General features: G+C 45.9%; 1 long non-coding RNA gene across 2 annotated transcripts in view; it reads right to left on the reverse strand.

Annotated features, from left to right (window-relative positions):
• Positions 1-2,366: 2,366 nt before the first annotated feature.
• Positions 2,367-20,874, reverse strand: part of LOC146009343 (uncharacterized) — a 126,172-nt gene continuing 107,664 nt past the window's right edge. The window contains exon 3 of one of the 2 annotated variants that reach the window (XR_014444642.1): positions 2,367-3,743. This is a non-coding gene — a long non-coding RNA (uncharacterized LOC146009343). Of the gene's footprint in view, positions 3,744-9,951; positions 10,783-20,874 lie in introns of those variants that run through there. The other variant, XR_014444641.1, reaches the window with a different exon arrangement.

Below are 20,874 nucleotides of genomic sequence, written 5' to 3' on the forward strand. Positions count from 1 at the left end.
CTCCACCTGTCTAAAATGTGTGAAACTGTATATGTGACAGACAGACATATATGTGACATATAAAATATATGACAGGCAGACATAAATAGAAAAATCTAGGGTGCCAGGATCTGGGAAGGGGGTGCCACTGAGAGCGCTCACTAAATCATTAAGGATGGCTCTAGGAAACATATGCACCTTCTCTTGACTGACTGGGAAATTGGGTGATTGGTGGTGTCGGGGGGTAGGGGGGGGGGGGCAGTAGGCAAATGTTTTGCCTATGGTGCCAAAAAACCTTGCACCGGCCCTGTCTTACAATCTATATTCCCTACCACATATACACGCACACAGACAGGGTTAATTTTGTTCATAGCCAATTAACCTACCAGTATATTTTTGGATTGTGGGAGGAAACCGAAGTACCTGGAGTAAACCCAAGCAAGCACAGGGAGAGTATACAAACTCCGCACAGTTAGAGCCATGGTGGGAATGGAACCCATGACCTCAGTGCTGTGAGGCAGTAATGCTAACCAATACACCATCCGTACTGCCCGATGCTGCTTAAATGCGTATGGGTCTTAAGACGCCTTGATTGAAGAAAGTTTGGCAACCGCTGGGTTAATGTAATGTTTTATCTCAGACTTAGAGATGGCTTCTACTGCGCTGCATAGAAAAGTCCCTTGTGTCGTTCACAGAATCATTTCAATAAGAAGGGGGATTCTAGGTCATATAACTAATAGAATAATAGATTACAAGTGGTTTCCACTTCCCTCTTGTCAGTAATATAATTACTAATTATTCATTGAGCCTATGCTAAGCCCTTCTGATTTCCAATGGGAAGCCGTAAGCGTTTGTCTGTGGAAAGATTACATTTACATGTATAACAGCTAGACGCAGCGATGGTAAAATCAGCTAAAACGATGTTCCTACAGTGTTTGTAATAATCAATAACATTAATATTCATTTCCGGTCATTTTTGGCTCTCCTCTTTGAAATGGCACCTGAAATTACGCAGGAGGGACAAGCAATCCCAAACCCAAGATTCGGATGTTAAATCTGAGGGGATTACTTAAAGTTGATCGTTGTAGTGCGAATTTGCAAGGCGATCACTTATCTAATGACTGCGCATGGGTATGTATCGTAGCGGGCATAGTACTTGCTCCTGAGGAAGCCAGAGGTACATTATCCTGGGAAATGCATAGAGCTGTTTAAAAACCTGTTTGCTGACACCATCTCTGGAATTGCGGTGACCTGTCCAATCCACCCACAGACGTCCCTCACAAACATCTGGACCTAGTCTTTTGGGATAACTGCATGATCCCTAATCAGGGCCGGTGCAAGGCACCGGAGCGCCTCAGGCGAGGGGGGGGGGGGCGCCCCGGTGCCTACGGGGGGTACCTGCGGCACTGTGTGATCTGGCGGCGGGGTCCCTGCAGTGATGCGCGCAATCCGGCAGCCAGGCGGCGGCGCGGGAAGCGCTGATGGGTTTGAAAACTCGCCGCACACTGATTGGCTGAATCTCAGCCAATCAGCATGCGGAATGTTTTCAAACCCAGCAGGGCTTCCCGCACCGCCGCCTGGCTGCCGGATAGCGCACATCACTGCAGGGACCCCGCCGCCAGATCACACAGTGCCGCAGGTACCCGGCACAGACACCCCTGCAGCCTCCATGCGAGAGGTGAGGGTCGAAGTGCCGCCCTCCAGTGGCTGGCGCCCTAGGCAAATGCCTAGATTTGCCTAGTGGTGGCGCCGGCCCTGTCCCTAATTCATCCAGCATTCAAGAGGTAGATTGCGTAAAGTGGGAAGCTTGAGCCCTTGAAATCATAGGGCATTTTCAAGGACTGCTGTGTCACCCAAGTCTGGATACAAACATCAACCAGACCAACCAGAATGGTAATATGAATCCACATTGTCAGTTTTTCCATGGGAAATTTCCATCATAAATAACAAGCAAAAATATCCCGGTGATATATGTTTTAACAGTGTATTTGGACTTCACGTCTAATGATTCATTATATTATCTGTTATACTTTATATGTATTTTAATTTCTTAAATTATTAAATTTGTTATAGATTTTGGAGAACCGTCTGGTCCGATTATTGGTACAGCCAGCCTGGCACATCTTTTTTCTTTAACCAATAAGTGAAGTGCGCAGTTTACGTACTGTGTCCGTAATCCTATAACCTTTTATTTCTAGCTACGTGCGAACAAAGCGTAGTGCAGGGTAGCGAACCTTGTCTGTGTATAAAACACGCTATACCGATACCATTAAAGCGGTATCTTTTCGCAGTACTTAGTACTCAAATGTAAGTACAAAATCAGGTATTATTTCCTTAAACCTTTCCGCTTATTGCAAATAAAAGCCAAGACTCGGTATAAATTCCAGAATAAGGGGATAAAGTCCCTGTACCATATATTGAAGTCCCTAACGGACAACAGGGGGTTACAGATATAAGGAAGCAGATAACAAGATATACAGATTAATATACAATACAAAATAGGTTCTAATCTAACATGGGAAAAAAACAACAGATATAAAGACAATCAGTCACAGTACAGTATTCACATACAGGAATGCAAATGTTACCGTCTCATCAATAGCGCTGGCGCAACCCGGTCCGAGCTCACTATATTCTGTTCAGAATACAGACCAGGGAAGAAGAGGAGGAACAGTTAGAGTGAGTTTAGGTCTTTTTTGACCTCTTATAGTGTTCAGGAAGGGGGGGGGGGGGGGGCAGTGAGGGTCTCCAGTGGTCAGAAGATCACGTGTCACTTCTCTTGGATTGGTGCAGGGGAATGTACCTCTGTGTCTTTGTTCTTTAGGCATCGTCATAGGGGTCGTAAATCAACACTGTAAACCAGCTACATGCGGATCTCCCACACTGTCCTCGTGGCAAAAGTGATCATACAATAAGTAATTGTTCCATACCTTTTGGCTGTTACTAGTTGCGAACTTTATACCAGAACCGGAACGCTGCGCATGAGAGACGGAACACACAGATGCGAAATATGTACAAGAAAGATTGTGTTTTACCAGTTAAAACTATGTGCTGCGAATTAAAACCATATTATCTATATTTTATTATTTGTGAGTGTGGGCTATGAATTTATGTGTATCAGTATGGCTGCGCACTGGGTTCGCATTATTAGTTCATCTGATTACGATACTCTATTTACGTAACTCTGCGGACCAAGATGGCGGCCATACCATTCTATTGTGGGGTGTATGCAACTCGACTTCGACAGGTACTATCGATACCATTTTGAGTGGTTTGCTGTGCTGTTGTTAGTAGTATATTATCGCTTGTGTGGTGTTATTATTCGTGTGTTGGTGGCTCGGTCGTTGTTTATACGCGATGAGGTTGCATTTACTTTTAGAGTCTCTTGCCTCCCTGGTTGTTAAATGCTGTCAGTCAGCTGCGTTTAGGCAGGCTCCTTTAGTTAGTTTTCCTCTTGGCCATCTCCTTCTAGATTCCGGTACCTTGTCAATACGTAAGACCTGGTGGCACCAAAGTTAAGGCAGACCTAATCTGCCTTTTCAAATGTGGCGATTATAGGTGAAGTCCTAGTTCTTTGCAGATATCCGTCATCTTCTCGGCAGAGGCAGAGTAGGGTGCGCAATGTCCATCCTAAACAGCGGTCACAGCTATGGGTTCACATCCACAGAGGGAAGGGGAGTGGGGACAAGAAACACACAAGGGTGGAGGGGTGCAGACTAAGAAGACCCGGTTCCTTTAATAGTGTTCAAAATAAAAGTGGGGATCTGCAATATTAAAGGTAGCATCAAAAACCATTAGATTGACAGGCGAAGCATTCTGCTCACATCGGAACATTGGAGAAATAAAATTACTCCACTCCAATGTGGACATAAAGGAAACAGGTGCACTCATGGACAATGAGCAATCAACGGATCATTTTCGCAAAAGGGCAACAGGGTAGGATCTCACCAAAAGGCCAAAACATGTATACAGTTGTGTTGCTTCATTATACAGTATATCAAGTCCGTCATTATTTTAACTTTGTCATTTTAATTCGCAATTTATAGTATTTGTTCTTTTTTATATGGATATTTGCCGTCGTATAATTATTTTACATCATATGATCGTTGTAATTCCTGTTTCTCACATGTACTGGATAGAGAACTGGACACCGCATCTGGGCTTGTTGGGATCACTCACAGTGATCCGAATTCGGCCCCTGCCCCGATGGTCGAGGTTTGCACATGCGCAGTTCTACGCATGTGCAAACCCCAACAACGAACTGGGGGCTGACGGCGGCGGGGATGGGGATCGCCCATGTGAACGCTCAGTGTTTTATGGGTGTCCCCATGAAAATATTTGAGCGTTCCAACGGTAGTCATTGTCGATCATAAATGCCAAGCCATCCATATTTATTGACGCCGCCACGTATGAGCGCAGCCACAACGGTTTTTATTGAACATATTTTATATATTTGCAGTATTCATGATAAAATATACTAGTGGGCTCATTGGGCTCAGCATTTATAATGGTAAGGGCACATTTGTGTTTCCATGGTTGCAAAATCAGATTGGGCCAGATGTACTAAACTTCAAAAAGTAATAAAGTGGAGAGTGATAAACTACCAGCTCCTAAATGTCATGTTACAGAAGGCAGGGCAAGCGACAGGGGGGTCAAAGGGGACACCTGTACCGGGCCCCAAGCTTGTGGGCCCCTAAGTTCTGATGGCTGTAAGCATAGCTGCGGCAGTGAAGTGCCTATAAATGGTTTATAAAGGCACCCGCCTGGATTCCTGTAAGGGTACTTACCCAGACACCCCTCAATATGCAGTATACTAAAAATATTCTGCTCAAGGGGGCGTGGTTAGGGGGCCCCAGAGATATCAGTTGGGTACTTGTTTCCTAGAACGGCCACAATCGCGGGCATCGTGTACCCTAAAGTTAAGGTACACGATGCCCGCGATGGACCCGATTTCCTTTTAAATCAGGTCCATTTTACCGTCAAAGGCAAAATCGGGGGCATCGCGTCGGTCTTGTGCCATTATAATGGCACAAGATGAGATGGACTTGATTAAGTCCATCTCACATAGAAAACAATGTGAAATGGGCCAATATGACCCATTTCACATTGTATATGGCCCCGTCGTCACCCCACGATTGACGCCAACCCGAAGCGTGGCGAGCGCTGCGAGCCCGCGTGGGGCGGCGGTGCGCGTCCTACGACCTTTTCATACCCCTACTATCCACGTCGGCGTGGAGTTGAGAATATAAAGTGTGGTGAGCACAGCGAGCCACAGAGCCCGAAGCGTGGCAAGCGCAGCGAGCCCCGCGAGGGGACGCGTATACCTGTGAAGTTATACGCGTCCGCTGGCCTCGCTGCGCTCGCCACACTTTATATTCTCAACTCCACGCCAACGTGGATAGTAGGGGTATGAAAAGGTCGGAGGACGCGCACCGCCGCTGCTCGCCACGCTTTGGGTTGGCGTCAATCGTGGGGTGGCGGCGTTGAGGGTGTAAAATTGGGGGTGTGGGGAATATTTTACATTGAATCCAATGTAAAATAGGGTCCCAGGGACCCTATTCACATTTAATTGAATGTAAAAATCGCGTCGGTCGCATCACATGCGATTTGGCCGCATGCGATGCGACCGACGCGATTTTTCCGACACGACCACCCCGATGCAAATCGTTGTGGCCGTGCTAGGAAACAAGTACCATCAGTTGTACCGGGCCCCAAGATTTCTGTTGCCGGCCCTGACAGAAGGGATTTGAAAAATGACAACTAGAAACTGGTTGGGTGATACTTTATCTCTCTCCACTTTTGTACTTTTTAATGCTTAGTACACGATCGTCGCATGATCATGGTCATTCTGGTACATTAGATCAACTGAGTTTGAGAGGCGGCACCAATTACTTGGTTGTTCCTCCGGCCATTATGAGGTACAACCTCTGTGTTATATTTCCTGTGAGTTTTCCATGTTCTTTTTTAATTGCTTTACAGTATGTATGTCTATTGTTACTGCAACTACTGTATATTATTAGAATATTTGAACATTCACATCAGTCCCTGCCCCAGTGGAGCTTACAATGTATTCTTATAGGAGCTTATATATCTAAATACAGATGTAGTGCCTGCAACTCGCTCGCCACACTATATAAAATCAACTCCACGCCAACGTGGATAGTGGGGGTATGAAAAGGTCGGGCAGACGCGTTCCGACGCACCTCCTGGGGCTCGCTGCGCTTGCCATGGTTCGGGATGGCGTGGATACTGGGCGGGTGGAGGGTGCGTAAATAAATGACATTATATGTCATTTAATGGTAGAGTACATTAAATGCCATTATAACAGGTAAAATCGCATCTCATCGCATCGCATGCCATACAATAATGGCATGCGATGCAATGCGATTTCACTATGTTTGCGTATGTAGTAAAATCGGGCGCCGTGATAATACACAAGTACCAATTCCCCCAATTTTGCATCTTACGACCGATTGTATGTAAAAAGAGCAGAATTGGGCATGTTTTCAATGCGATTCCGATCCGATGCGCGTCCCCGCCAGTCGATTTGGAGATTTTAACTGCTGCACTAAAGATTCATCATCTATATTGGATTGGGTACCGATGGTGTGCAGATTGTGTACTCCAATCCATCGTTTCTCTGTAAAGCGCTGCAGAATATGTGTGCGCTATATAAGAAACCGTTAATAAATAAATAAATGTTGATGTATTCCTCTGGTTTATAGCTGCTAGGTAAGATATATCTACTGTAGTTTCTATTTTAAACTTAGAAAATTATATGACTTTCCTTGTGTTTTTTTCAATCTTTGGGGGGTATTCAATGACAGCCGATTGTCAGTTTTCGACTAGAATAGGTCGAATGTTCATTTGACCTATTCAATGTCTGTTCGGGTCTTCTGACTTTCGGAAACATTCCAAAAGTTGGGAAAGGAGTGGGTCGGCAGATCCATGTCTATTTGAATGGAAACTGATGATAATTCGACAAATTAGCGTCCGTTTTCGACAATGCTAATCCAACTTTTAGTCGTATCTGGCGCGGCAAGTCTAAAAAACATGTCCGAGATTTCTGAGGAACGGCCAGTATTGAATACCCTGCTATGTCTCACAATCTCAGGAATAATACCATGGAGCACATTCAATTGTGTCCAAGATTGCCATAGGTGCCGGATATCGGCTGGTCCTTATTTGAAAGCAGAAAGGCATGGTTTTTCCATCTAGAACGCTATTGCATTTCTCCACAAACATCACTGCATAGAGAGGGATGAACACTTAAGATACAGATGTAGCCCCTGCCATCTTTGGTTGGGGCTCGCCAGACCCTCACCTCTGGCGAGCGCCGGAAGACAGCGGCTACACTGAACTGGGACGTGCATGCGTCTCAGTCTCTTGATGGCGGCGCTGCAGATCCCTGCCCGTCTCCGCTTCAGGGAGAGGGGCGGCCAGCGGAGAAAACTCCATAGCCACGGGGTGCACGCGAGAGTCTTGTGCGCGCGTGCCCCTGGCGAGAGCTGGCCACTGGCTCCAGGCCAGGAGGCCGGCTCCATCTGTACACAATTCTTCCATTTAGCATGTTGGTAGAAATCCTTTTTGTATGGAAGTCGGGTGCATAAGCTGTCTACATATTTCTGTGAATTTAGCCATTTTCAGTTTCATCAGAAGTAATATTTTTATACAAGAGCAGATTAAATATCAAGTTGACGTTTCCCCCAATATGGTATATTGTCATACAGCTTTGCGCAGAACTCTGCCTGCTGGGTTTCTCTGTGTTCTGCAGACAAGTATTTCTTGGACCCTCAGGCTTAGATATTAAAAAAGCAATCGGTCACAAACCAGCCTGGTCACCGCTGCTGCTGGATTACTCATCACATCCGCCCTGTCAGGTACCGCATCCGTCTCGAGTTATACCAGCTTTGAGATGCCTAGGGTGTGTTCTCCGTACTGCCAATGGGCATGCACAGATCTGACTGATCTGTGAATGCTTTTATCAAACCCAGCAGCCAGACCCAGGTCTGTTAATGGGCAATTGTTTTTTGTCTAGTTAGGTGTGCGATTTAAAAAAAATCACACCCTATTACATGTGCAATTTCTATACTTTAACATGGAAAAACGTCTGGATGGCTTTTTTGAGGGGTAATTTTTTTTTTTTGGGGGGGGGTCAGTCCTTTTCCCTAAGACCCTAAGATAGTGGTATAACTACCTAATATGCGCCCCCCCCGCCGCAAATTTTCCGGAGCCCCCCTCCCCTTCCCCTCGGCGCCCCCCATGCCCGTACCTGCCCGGCCTCATCTGCGGTCACGGTCCCATCTCTCCCGGTGCTAGCTCCTGCTGCTATAATGAAAAGTGACTCTTATAAAATGGCTGCCCCCATACTGCAGACAGTTTTTAAGAATGCTAGAGGAGGCTGCCGCCTCCTCTAGCATCCTCAAAAACTGTCTGCAGTATGGGGGCAGCCATTTTCTAAGTGGCAGTTTTCATTATAGCAGCAGGAGCCGGCGCCGGGAGAGACGGTATCGTGACGGCAGGCCAGGTAACGGCAGACAGCAGCGGATAACTATAGCCCCTCAGACCCCCGGTGCCCACACTTTCTCTGCACCTCCCCGCCACCGCGGGGGCTGCGGAGATATAGTTACGCCACTGCCCTAAGACCTGACTCGGGTGAGGAGGAAGGGGAAAAGGCTTCCAGTGAATCAAAGAAGTCACTGGAGGCCTTAGCTTTTCGCCTCAGAGTTGGAGTCTTTAATTAAGCAGGCTACGGGAGGGAAGAGTACATTTCTCCCTGTGCCAGTGGCTAAACAAGGCTCGTCCAAGTTTCGAGGATTTCGTTCTTCCTTTTGGGGAGGAGTACAAAAGAAAAAAGGAAAAAAGGGGGTCCCGCAAATCGCGGGAGGGGTCGCAAGGGTCTGGGTGGGGGGGGGGGTGTTGGCAGAGGGGGGGTGTGGTGCAGGAGTAATGATGGATGGTGGCTGTGGAGTAATGGTGGATGGTGGGTGTGTACTGTAGCCCTGGCTGGGCGAGGGGAGGTGATGTCAAGGGGGTGGAACATTATACACATAAAAACGTTATACACATAAAACACTGGTCTTTTCCCTAGGGGGGGCGGGTTTGTGTATGCCGCTGGGCGGGAACGTTAGCTACACAGGGGATGAGTGACAGATCTGGCTAAATATATAAGAGATTTACCACACAAAAAATCTGTCTCCCTATAAAGCTTTTCCACCAAGTCTACCCTCAACATGATTTTTCCGAGCAATTTTACAACAGCTAGTAACTTTTTTGGATCAACAACCAAAAAACTTTGGCCAATCATCAATACAGAAACTCAGATCAAACCTTTAGTCAACTCAAGAGTGATGGTAGCCCATAAAAGGGGCTGCACAACACCGCTATACCAAAGCACACATTGCCACTCGCAATGTCATGGAACGCACCTTCGGGGTGCTGAAAAGTCGTTTCAGGTGTTTGGACAGGTCATCAGGTATACCACCCAGCAACAGTAGAGATGACTGTCCAGGCTTGCTGCATGTTATACAACATTGCCCTTTCCCAACCACGTTATGTGGAGGATGGCAATGCAGCAGTCATGCAGGAAGCTGAAACTACCCAACCTACGGTAGTTAGGGGTACGCGGAGGCGGGATCTGATACGTAGGGAGATCATAACGCGGTATTTCTCAGGAAATTGCATTTCTTAACAATCCTACCATGTACCTTTGGTGTAAGTGTGTTTACATACCATAAACCATTTGCCATACATTATCACCAATATTGAGGTGAGTACTCAGAGCCCAATGAAAGAAGCTGCTTAACCTGAGGTATCCCTTGGTGATGACATGCTGGGAAGTACATTTTTTCAATACTGTATGGCAATTTAAAAAATGAGCTAAAACACCAATATATTTTAACATCCTCACTGCACAGTACCATAGTGGATTACACCATTTAAGTTTAATTATCCAAATCATTACGATGGAAAAGAACACAGACACATTTTACTGTAAAGGAACGTCTTTACTAATGTAAGAAATGCTTGTTTGTGCAATTACTGCTCCATAAATTGTCAAGAACACATTATGCTTTACAAAACTGTAATATAACAAAAATACACATTTGCAACTTTCACAATCATTTTTTTTAAACCTGTGTACGCGCACAACCCCCCTTTGCCCCTGACCCCAGGCCACCCCTGGTTCGCACACTCCTACGTGGGGGTGAAGTTGGTGAGCCACTCAGTGGTGTACTTGACACACTGCTAATTGTGGGTGTAGCTGCACCTAATAAATGTAATTCTTGGTTATTTAATTGTGTCTGCAGGGCAACCAAGGCATTAGTTTGTGCTGATATAGCTTGTGTTTGACCATGTACCCTCTCATTTAGGATGGCTACATTATTGTTTTTGACCCGTAGGGCCTGGCTGATTTCGCCCAGACATGTGTCCAGGGTGGTAGCCATTCTTACTTGTGTGCCCACACTTACAAGGACACTGGTGGCCATTTTTTTAAGTTGCTGAATGATATTTTTTAGGTATCCTTGCATGTTGCCCATTTAATGGTTTGGAATCTGCATGAACTGTATTTGTTTTTGTTTAAATGTATGTAATGAGCATGCTACCTCATCTGCTGTAGATGGTGTGTGGGGTGCTTGGGTGGATGTGGTTTGATGGGGTGTCACCACAGTTGACGGCCTTGAGTTGTCAGTGTGTTTTCTTCCTCAGGTGAGAATGCTTGGACTTGTTGAAGAATTATTTCGGTATCTTCTTCCATCATCTCTATTGTGTCTGATGGTTGCACCACTAGTTGTGATGATCCTGTTGAAAATGAGAAATGGGTAAGTATTCCGCCATAATTGTGCACTATGTGTCATATTGCATTTAAGGTGTGTTTTGGGTTATGCCACATAACAATGGGTACTGTTCAGTAAAACATTTACCCCTGCAAATAATTAATGCTATGATTTTTAATTTGTCTGATGGGTGTTTCACATTATGGCCCTTATTCTGATTGAGTCGGATGGCTCCATGTGTGGTCGGACGGCCGATGTTTGGTATTTGCGCATGTGCAGAGGCGTATCTGCGCATGTGCGAACGCCTCACACATACGAACATGGTGCGAGGTCCGTGGGCGTTCCCATGAAAACGCTGGGCGTATGTATGGTAATGTGGCCGGGACGCACGTGTGGGGGGTGGACAGCTGACATAGCCGGATGTCTGCTGCCCGCCCATATCCCTGCTTTCATATGGAAAAATGTCTGAGTGATCTGGAGCAACCGGTGCTGTCTGAGCACTCAGTCCTTTATTTGTTGGGGCAGAGAGAGTCACTGAGGCCTGGGGAGAGACAGTGAGGCCTAAGGCTGGAGTTGGGCCCTCCCTGGGCTGGGTTCCATGCCGCTGCCACTGATAGTCTGATCCTACTTTGGGTGGGTGCCGCCGCCAGGTGTATATTGCCAGGTGTGTATTGGTGGGTGCCGCAGCATCGGGTGGGTGCCGCCGCCAGGTGCCGATGGGTGGGGGTCACCACCTCTGGGGGCCAAGCTGTGCGCCTGCGGCCAGGTCCTATGCCACGATCTGAGCATCACGATTGCGTGGCCAGGCTGAGCTGACGCCTGTGGCCGATCCTGTGCAGCGTCTAGAGCCGGGTTCTCCCCTCCTCGTCACTTCCATCTCCTCTGTGTCTCCACAATGCTGGGGCAGTGCGGGGGCCGTGGTGGTGCCCTGTCCCGGCCGGGGGGATCCGTGGCCATGGTGTGCACCGGGGCTGTGCGCCGGGGGCTGAGCTGGCGCGGCCACTTTGGGTTTATGCAGTTTCTGGCTCCTCCTCAACCTCCTCTGTGGCCATGTCCCCCTCCTCCTCCAGGGCAGCATCACCCTCCTCCTCACCTCCATCTTCCTCCACCTCAGGCCAGTTGACCTCAGAGATATGTCCCTCTGCAGCTCCTCCTCGGACTGTGTGCTGAACAGGTCCTCCTGTGTGAGGGGATGAGATGGGGAGGCAAGAGGGTCCTCCACCTACTCCTGCTGTGCCTGCTCCTCCAGAGTCCGCCCTGGCCTAGGCCTTGTTGTGGCCATGCTGGCTGGCAAAGTGCTGCCTCTCCCTCTCACACTGCTGGCTCTTAGCTTGCCTCTGCTGCCTCTCCCCCTGGCTCCTCTGGCACTGCTGCTGCCTGTAACTGGCCCACTGCTACCTCTGCCACCTGCACTCACTGTCACTCCTCTCCTGTCCATTCTCCTCACCTTACTATCTTTCAAAGGTCAAAATGGCGCCTGTGCCCCTTTATATAGGGGGTGTGATGCATATTGTAGGAGACTTAGGTGGGCCAATAGGTTAGGGGGTTGTTTGGCATGGGGAGGCAGTGTTGTAATTCGCATTCCGGTTGGTCAGAAAATCGCACATGACCTGCGCCGGAAATCTCACATTACTGTGTCATAAATTTGCACCACATCGCATCTCTTCACAACTCACCGCACTTTTTGGGCACATTAGCGCATCCCATTGAATAATCGGTTTTGGGGGGGGGGATGCGATTTGAAAAAGTGTGATACTGTGCGATAAGGTGCGATTTTAAAATGTTACTAAAACTCACATCCTATTAAATGTCACCCTCTATGTTAGTATATATTGTTATTATTTCTTGATAGGGAATATTCCTTTTATTTTTTTGTTCTTTTATCAAAGTCTGATCAGTCCCATGTGCCTTTATTTTTGTTTGTTCTGTAAATTCAGGGAAAGTTGGTGGAGATTATTTTATGATATATATTTCTCGCTGCATTTTCGATTTTTAACAATTTGTTATTATTTGTATCTTTTGGTTTGGCAGAATTTTTGAAGTATTTGATCTTCTCTTCTGGGCTATTTCCCAGCTGTTTTCTGTAGCAATCGGGAGGCTCTGTTTCTATTTTTCTATTGAAACTGTGTCCTTTCTTCCAGGAGCCTCCTGTGGGACTGTGTGACCCTATGATATCTTATTACTTTGTACCAGTCTGATGTTTTTCTGTTTGTATGTGTTTTTTTTATTCTCTAGTTTTTATATATATTCTCTTTTACTTTTTACTTCTAGATTCTGCCCATTGAATACAGATTCCAGCATTTCATATTGTTTGTATTGATTATTATTCTGCAGGGATTCTTTCTGGGGTTGGCTCCTATTGGTGTTTCAGCCACTGAATGGATATCATTTTATCTATCCCTATATCTCCACTATTACAGTATATCCACTGTTAATCCAGACTTATTTTCTCAGCCTGTATAACATGATATTTCTGCTTTATTCTCCCCATATATCGGGAGGAAGGCTACTGACCAGTGTATATGTGTTTCCTTATTTGATAATGTCCCTTATATTATATTAACAGCAGCTAGCTGCAGCAGTGACTTGTACCTTATTGGGGGAGGAGGGCTGCCTCTGGCCGTAGCGGGGGTGCCACAATTCAGGCACCCCCTCCCCCTGTCACCGCCACTGCTGCCTCCTCTCCCGTCCCGGCACCTGTGCTGTGATGAGTGACAGGTGCCGGGACTGCACGTGTACCGTGCATGCAGCGAACTTCTATGGGCTGCTTGGGCAACAGCCCATAGAAGCAATCTTGGTCCCGGCGCCTGTACAATGTAAGTTACAGGCACCGGGACCAGTGTGGCTTTTTTCATCTGCCGTTTTTGCACGGCAGCCCACACAAAGGTGTCCCGGAGGGAGGGAACACCTCCCAATGGGACTGCCTTTGTGACTGGCAGGTCTGACTTCCAATTGGAAGTCACTTCCAGTCACAGTGAAACCGCTGGAGTCTCACAGACTGCATCTGGCTTCACTAAAGTGGCAGATTTTACCTGGGGGGGGCTGCAGCCCTGCAGCCCATAGGTAAAAACCGCCAGTGGTTAGCTGTAATTTATTTAGATTTATGGGGTAGTGTATTTCTATATGCCAATGTGAGTCTCTGCAGCGTTGTTTCAGTGGACGGATTCCACTTTCCCTCTCACCGATTACACAGTGTCTCCGCCTGTATGTATATGCCCTTGTTTGTTTTTATTTATGGGGCAGTGTGTCTGTCTGCTGTGTTGAGCATAGACGCTGGTACTAGGGGAAGACAGCCAGCTACCCAGACAATAAAACAGGACAAATCTGACCCCTGATAACTGTGATATAAGGGGTGTTTGTATTGACAAGAAAAATGTTTGTGAACTGTTTGGCGGCTTTAACAAAAATGTAATGATAGGGAACCAACAAAAATGTAAATGCAGAGTGAATGGACTGACAGGAATTTGCCGTTTGTGGGTGGAAACCCTCCATTTTCTGGGTCATGGGGAGGGTCTGCGATGTGGGCAATGACCACTTCCACCCTGTCTCAGTCGCAGATTAGAGGAAGGGTCATAGCTGATCACAAAATATTCAGAGCTAATGACAGGTCAACATGGGCTAAGTCGACAGTCAAAAGGTCGACATGGGGTTTTCGAGGGAAAAGAAAAATGTGGAAAGGAAAAATGTACCAGCGCTGGCTGAAAACTAAAAAATAATGATATATAGAACGGTATCCTTTACAGAATTTATTTATCAATAAAACATGCTAAAATAGCTGTACCATTAATAATTTAGGTATGCTTTTTGGTATAAAACAGGGGGTTACAATAAAAATGACAATAGCACAATAGGATATTCCATATGCATCACAATTGGTATAACTCCAATAAACATTCCTCTACCTCAAATTTAACAAAACAGAAAAAATAGCGCTTAAACATCTTACTGAAAATAAAGAACTAATAATAAAGGAGGCAGACAAGGGAGGTGGAGTGGTGGTCATGAATAAATTGGATTATATCAAAGAAGCTGATAGACAGCTCAAAGATCAAGAATATTATAACATCATCCTACATGACCCCACTACCACCTACCAAGCTGACCTCAAATCTCTTCTAACCACAGCATTACAGGAAGATGTCATTTCCAGAGAAGAATACACCTTTTTATTTTCTAAATTTCCCACTACCCCTACTTTCTACTTTCTCCCTAAAATACACAAGTCACTCACCTCACCACCTGGACGTCCTATTATTTCTGGTATTAATTCCCTTACTTCTAATCTTTCCTTTTACGTTGATCACTTTTTACAACCATATGTTTTGCAGCTGAGGTCATACATCAGAGATACCACAGATCTCTTGACAAAAATCCAAAACATAGTTTGGAAACCGACTTATGCATTTATGACCCTAGATGTCAGTGCTCTATATACCAACATCCCGCACGACCTAGGCTGCAAAGTAATAGAAAGAAGACTCTCAATGACAGATGTTGACCTCAGCTGCAAACATAGGTCATTTATAATAGATTCAATCAAATTCATACTCACTCACAATTATTTCCTGTTTTCTGATCAGTTTTTTCTTCAGGTGAATGGGACGGCCATGGGGACCAGGTTCGCGCCCAGCTATGCCAACCTATACATGGGGGAGGTCGAGGACACCCATGTGTGGGGCGGCGGCTGGGGCGAGAGCCTGGTCTTCTATGGCCGTTACATAGATGATCTCTTTATTATTTGGGATGGGGACCTTCACTCTGCCACCCAATTTGTCACTCACATTAATAATAATCAATACAATTTAACATTCACCCACACTTACGACACCCACTCTATTAATTTTCTGGATCTGACTCTTCAATCCAATATGGACCACATAATTTCTCAGAATTATATAAAACCAGTTAATACCAATTCATACCTTCACTTTACCAGCGCACATCATCCACCATGGAAAAGGAATATTCCAAAAAGTCAATTTATGCGTCTCAAACGCAACTGCACCAATAACAGTACTTTTCAGGACCAGGCTATGGATCTAAAACAGTCATTCATAAATAGAGGTTATCCCAATACATTAATAGACTTTGCTCTTGATGAAGTACAAAAAATGAATAGACAAGACTTACTCATTAAAAAAGATCCTAAAATAAAACACCTTAACCAAAATGAAGAAATTACCTTTGTTTGCAAATATAATAATCAGGCTCCCACAATAAAGAAGATTATAGCTCAAAATTATCGGATACTCAAACAGGACAAAATCCTTGGTCAAATTCTCCCCGAATGCCCCAGGGTTGTATATAGAAAAAATAGGTCTCTCAAAACCATACTAGCTCCAAGTCATTTAAATATCTCCCACAAAACAGCCACAGAAACAAAGGGAACTAGTTGGCTGACACAAAAGCCAAAAGGTTTTTTCAAATGCGGCAAAAACCGCTGCACAATGTGCCAACATATCCCGAGAAGAATCAATACGATCACATTATCTACCATGGAAGAACAATATACTATAAAATCATTTATGAATTGTAATTCTAATTATATAATCTATCTACTAAAATGTGACTGTGATCTTCCATACATCGGACGCACAATTAGGCCCCTTCATGTCCGATTTATGGAACACAGAAGAAACATAATAAATCAAAATAATTTACATAGTGTGTCCAGACACTTCTCAAAAGAACATAATCATGATCCATCATCCCTGACAATAGTGGGCCTAGAACAGATAGAACGAACTCAAAGAGGAGGTGATAGATTCAATAAATTATGTAAACGAGAAGTATACTGGATGCTGAAATTCAACTCAATGCACCCGGATGGCTTAAATGAAAATATGGAATTAAACTCAATTATACAATAATACTGTTTTTTAATGAATTTATCAGTATTATTATTATCGTTCTTCCATCCATCCACCTATCCCCCTTTAGTCCATCTCTCTTCTTTATATCTACCATATTCATTCATTTTTTAACATTTGTTCAAATCTTATATTAACAACATTCTTTACTGGTAATCCATTTTACCATGTACCATTTGTGGTAGTTTCATGACAGGTACACACACAATGCCCCTGATCCTCTCATAATGATAGGATTGGACGGGACCATAAAGCTACCACCCATAATATACCTGATCAACTATAAATGTTACTTAATGGCAATATAAAAACAATAAATACTGCATAAATGCAGTATTTAAGAAGTCTCTATATTCTATTATTATCAAGCTTCAGTTATAGCACAAGACTGAAATGTATATTACATATCGTTATAAAAACTAATATCTCTATAATAACTAATAAACTATCTTTAGCAACTATTATGAGTCTGATACTATGTTAAACATGACCACCATTTGATTGGCTGACTATCTACGTGATATATACACATGACTAACGCATATTATCAATCATCATGGCGCTGTCATGATTGGACCTATCGTGGAGCGCGATTGGTTCTCAATAGCACAACACCCGCCTATCTAGACGACGATGTAAACAATGACAATCCACCCACGTGACCAGCTCCGTCATCGAGCATGTGACCTCCTCTGATTGGTCAGAGACTCACATGGGACCGCATATCAGAAACGAAAAAACTATCTCAATGTTTTTATACCTGTACTCACTCCTATTCACTCGTTTCTTAAATAGAGAGCGAGTTGAACTCTCAATACCTGTCTCATCAGCACGAGAGATATATTATTGAAAATGTATAAACATGTATTACGATACAACTTCCTGGTCACGTGACCATTACAAGCCACCGATCATGTGACCTTCTCTGATTGGTCCAAGACTTACATGTGACCACACATTATAAACGAAAATGTTATTCTAAAGCCTATACCTCTGTATTTATTTCCACTCACTCGTTTTTCAAATTCAGAGTAAGCTGAACCTCTATAACATGCCTCATTCTATGAGAGATGTCTATTAGTAAAATCGGATGAATCTGTATTTTAATGTGACTTCCGGATCACGTGACCATTACAAGTCACGTGACACGGATCAAAACTGCAGAATAAATGGTTTAAAAACCACTTTCTATAATCATTATTATTGATATTTACTTTTTTGCAACTACCTTATTTTATCTGCCTTCTGGTCTGAGGTCAATTTATTTACTTTAATGAGCGGTATCCTAACATTCATGCACCTTGTACAGCTGCACCTAATTGGGTAATCACCACCAGGGTATTTATACAGCCCAGTATGGTGACACATGCATACTTGCTCCTGAAGAAGCTGGGTGTTTGACCCAGAGAAACGCGTTGAGCCCTTCAACACTTGACAATATCCACACTGCATCACTCCATCGGGCCTAATCAATACCACAGCGGACCCACGCCCTGTGCAATTTGCACCACCCCATCCGGACTCATCATCCGAGGCAGCGACCAGGAAAATTCAATCATCCTCCAGGTTCACCATCTTTCCCACCAGAGGAACCTAATTCCACCATTGGACTCTGTGTTTTGGGACTGTCTTTGGCCACCTGGCCACTTGCTGCTTTATGGGACTACCATCTGCGACTTCCATGTTTGTAATATATATTCAATGCCCGTATAATTATACCAATTGTGATGCATATGGAATATCCTATTGTGCTATTGTCATTTTTATTGTAACCCCCTGTTTTATACCAAAAAGCATACCTAAATTATTAATGGTACAGCTATTTTAGCATGTTTTATTGATAAATAAATTCTGTAAAGGATACCGTTCTATATATCATTATTTTTTAGTTTTCAGCCAGCGCTGGTACATTTTTCTTTTCCCTCTTTACCCACCACGAGACCTGACAAGTCTCAGTACCAGCTGCAGTTAGTAGCGCACTGATCACACAACCGTTGCATCTTTTTTCTTTGTCATACACGATCAGTGCAGCAACTATGAGCTGTTTTACTAATTTTTCAGAACGTCAAACCAGAAGGCAGACCTATATGTCACAACTAGGTGATTCATCGCGCCCTACGGGCGCTCTTCACACCGTCGTAAGGGGCTGCGCCCCCTTAATTTGTGAACGTTTGTATATGAGAAATATGGTTAGAATTGTATGAAAGATGCCCTGTATTGCAACTTAGGTGTCCGCGAATCGCGGGAGGGGGGGTCGCGGAGGGTGCCGCGAATTGCAGGAGGGGGGGTCGCGGGGGGTGCCGCGAATTGCAGGAGGGGGGGTTGTGGGGGGGTGGATGCTGCGAATCGCGGGAGGGGAGAGATTGCAGAGAATCGCGGGAGGGGGGTCGCGGGGTTTGTTGCCGCAAATCGCGGGAGGGGGGTTACGGGGGCGGGGGTTGCGGCGAATCATGGTAGGGGGGGTCGCGGGGGGTGTGCCGTGAATCACGGGAGGGGGGGTCACGGGGTGGGGTGCCGAGAATCGCGGGGGGGTGTGTGTGTGTGCCGTGAATCGCGGGAGTGGGGGTTGCGGGGGGGGGGTGGGGGGTGTGTGACGCGAATCGCCACAAGAAAAAATCAACACAGAAAGGTCAACACATGTAAATGTTGACATAAGTGTGGCACTTCATTGGTGTCCATGTCGACACATGAGAATGAATATGAAAATATTCAAAAAATGAAAAAAAAAAATTCAAAAACTCATGTTAACCTTTTTCATTGTCGACCATAGCCATGTCAGTGTTTTCCATGTGCAATTTAATTCTGGAGCTGCCGCGAATCACGGGGGGTGCCGCGAATTGCGGGAGGGGGGGGTTGCGGGGTTGGGTGCCGCGAATCGCGGGAAGGCGGGGTTCCGGTGGGGGGTTGCCGCGAATTGCGGGAGGTGGGGGGTCACGGGGGGTGCCGCGAATCGCGGGAGGGGGGGTTGCGGGGGGGTGTGACGCGAATCGCCACAAGAAAAAATCAACACAGAAAGGTCAACATGTAAATGTTGACATAAGTGTGCCACTTCATTGGTGTCCATGTTAACACATGACAATGAATATGAAAACATTCAAAAAATGAAATAAATCTTCAAAAACTCATGTCAACCTTTTTCATTGTCGACCATAGCCGTGCCAGTGTTTTGCATGTGCCATTTAATCCTGGGGCTGCCGCGAATCGCGGGGGGTGCCGCGATTTGCGGGAGGGGGGGGGGGTTGCGGGGGGTGGGTGCCGCGTATCGCGGGAGAGCGGGGTTCATGGGGGTTCCGGTGGGGGGTTGCCGCGAATCGCCGGAGGGGGGGTTGAGGGGGGTTTGACGCGAATCGCCACAAGAAAAAAATCGACACAGAAAGGTCAACACATGTAAATGTTGACATAAGTGTGGCACTTCATTGGTGTCCATGTCGACACATGAGAATGAATATGAAAATATTCAAAAAATGACAAAAAAACTTCAAAAACTCATGTCAACCTTTTTCATTGTCGACCATAGCCATGTCAGTGTTTTCCATGTGCAATTTAATTCTGGAGCTGCCGCGAATTACGGGGGGGGGGGTGCCGCGAATTGCGGGAGGGGGGGTCGCGGGGGTGGGTGCCGCGAATCGCGGGAGGGCAGGGTTCACAGGGGTTCCGGTGGGGGGTTGCCGCGAATTGCGGGAGGTGGGGGGTCACGGGGGGTGCCGCGAATCGCGGGAGGGGGGGTTGCGGGGGGGTGTGACGCGAATCGCCACAAGAAAAAATCAACACAGAAAGGTCAACATGTAAATGTTGACATAAGTGTGCCACTTCATTGGTGTCCATGTCGACACATGACAATGAATATGAAAAAATTAAAAAAATTAAAAATAAATCTTCAAAAACTCATGTCAACCTTTTTCATTGTCGACCATAGCCATGTCAGTGTTTTGCATGTGCCATTTAATCCTGGGGCTGCTGCGAATTGCGGGGGGGGGGGGGGGGTGCCGCGAATCGCGGGAGGGGGGTCGCAGGGGGGGTGCCGCCAATCGTGCAAGGGGGGGTCGCGGGGGGGTTCTTTTTGCCGCGAATCGCAGGAGGGAGGTCGCGGGGGGGGTGTTTTTTCCGCGAATTGGGGGGGGGGGTGTCACGGGGGAGGGTTTGCCGCGATTTGCGGGAGGGGGGGTCGCGGGGTGGTGGTTATGCCGCGAATTGCGGGAGGGGTCATGGGGGGGTTCTTTTTGCAGCGAATCGCGGGAGGGGGGGTC

The sequence above is a fragment of the Crinia signifera genome, chromosome 6, assembly GCF_055691185.1.
Source record: "Crinia signifera chromosome 6, ASM5569118v1, whole genome shotgun sequence".
Lineage (NCBI taxonomy): Eukaryota > Metazoa > Chordata > Amphibia > Anura > Myobatrachidae > Crinia > Crinia signifera.